The sequence below is a fragment of the Tigriopus californicus genome, chromosome 7 (assembly GCF_007210705.1).
Source record: "Tigriopus californicus strain San Diego chromosome 7, Tcal_SD_v2.1, whole genome shotgun sequence".
Taxonomy (NCBI): Eukaryota; Metazoa; Arthropoda; class Copepoda; order Harpacticoida; family Harpacticidae; genus Tigriopus; species Tigriopus californicus.
Window position 1 is genome coordinate 15,125,655 of NC_081446.1, and position 1,754 is coordinate 15,127,408.

General features: G+C 42.8%; 1 protein-coding gene across 1 annotated transcript in view; it reads right to left on the minus strand.

Annotated features, from left to right (window-relative positions):
* The window catches only part of LOC131884060 (uncharacterized), a 6,053-nt gene that overhangs the window by 3,388 nt on the left and 911 nt on the right, over positions 1–1,754 (minus strand). The window lies entirely within an intron of this gene.

Below are 1,754 nucleotides of genomic sequence, written 5' to 3' on the forward strand. Positions count from 1 at the left end.
ATTCCTACATGGATTCTTCCTCCAGTTTTGAATATCTTCCTATGCTAATGATGTTAAGCCAGTGTTTGCTAGAAATTCTAGGAACCAAGCAGGCCTACAAAATGACTTGAACATAATATACAAATGGGTCCCTCTTTGGGATCAGGGTGTGGTTCTCTCATGACAATTGTTTAGTTCCTATTCATGCATATACAATAAAAACTCTGCCAATCAATTGTCCAAATGCATCTAGAATGTGCTTTCAAAATTTGGGCAACCATGACAGCTGGGGGTTGGAATAAGATTAAAAAAGTGCCAAGTTCTTTTACAAGATCTATTGCGGGGATGAACCGCCTAAGTTGTTGGGAACGACCTCAATACTTAGAATTAAATAGTGGTCAGCGTAGGTACAATCATTACCTAATACTGTATGTTTTGAAATGTCTCCACGAGCTCTGCCCTAATACGGTAATAAAATATAGTATTAGTGACAGAATAGGCATCACATGCAAAATGCGATCAGATAAAAAGTTAGTTAGTTCCTTAAAATCCTCCTTTATAATAAATCGAGCACCAACCCACTCAACGTATTATTATTTTGGCGTTGGAAAATCGCCTTTTTTACGGCACTTCATTCCCAGTGGACAGACCACGGATGATGCACCACAGACCATCATATAATGTCTAAACCTGTCGAGACATGGTACAGCGTGAAGAAAATGAATCGCTTGCCTTCTTGGGCTGGTAAATTCATTTTGGTGTCTAGCAAGGTGTCTAGTGACTCACTCATTTTCTTTGGCCAGGGTGGCCGGATTTTGAGTGAGCTTGTCATTGACTGCGCTCTGTCAGGAGCGCGCAATTCTAGGTCGTTAGAAGTGATGAGCCAGTCGCTCTTGTCTGTTTTGGTGTACAGATCTGCTGACGCCAAGTGCATATTTCTCTGGCTGAGGTCGGGCCCGGTCGGGCCAAAAGCCAATCCTCATTATATATGATCTGTGGGATGGACGGACCACAATGGGTGGACAGACTGGAATTCGGAAAGATCCCAATAGTATCTCTCAACCTTTTCTCGCTGTTTTTTCTTGTCACTTTTGTTGCCATTTACACTACGGAGAAATTTGAGATTGAATCTAGTTTCAGGATGGAAGATAGACTCCTAGTTTGCTCAGGATGAAAACTTCATCGCTTTTCCATCCCGAAATCAGTTTCAATCCTGAAACAAACCGATTTGTTTTTTTGGGATCAATCTTCACGTCTCACTTCGTCAGCTGAAGGCCTTAATGATGGACGTGCGCTTTTCCAATCCTTTAAAATTCAATTGAAATTGAATTACAAGCAATAGTTTTGACCTGTGACACCAGTGAGTGATGGCACGCCCACTATCAGTAGCCCTGATCTGCCTGATAAACTCAGTCCAATGGATGGGCCCCTCTTTTAAATCCTTCCTCTTCCCATGTCAAGGATGCCTCATTGGTGTCCTCTATTAGTCAACCACGCACAATGATCACTTTGTCTCCTCAGACCTCACAAACATCTTGCATAAAGGAAGTATCCTGGAGGAAGACATTATAGGTGGTGACTTCTGTTCCGTCCACCAGCCAGGGGTGAAAGGTCCTGACTTATTGAATTCCCGTGGTGAACGGAGACATGGAACTCCTGACCCAAGCACTAGGTAAAACTACCTTGATAGCTCTCAAAGATGGAGAGCACCTAGTACATGGGCTTAAATTTCTTAGACCTATCTTAAGGCCTCCGGTTATAACCCTAATCAGGGC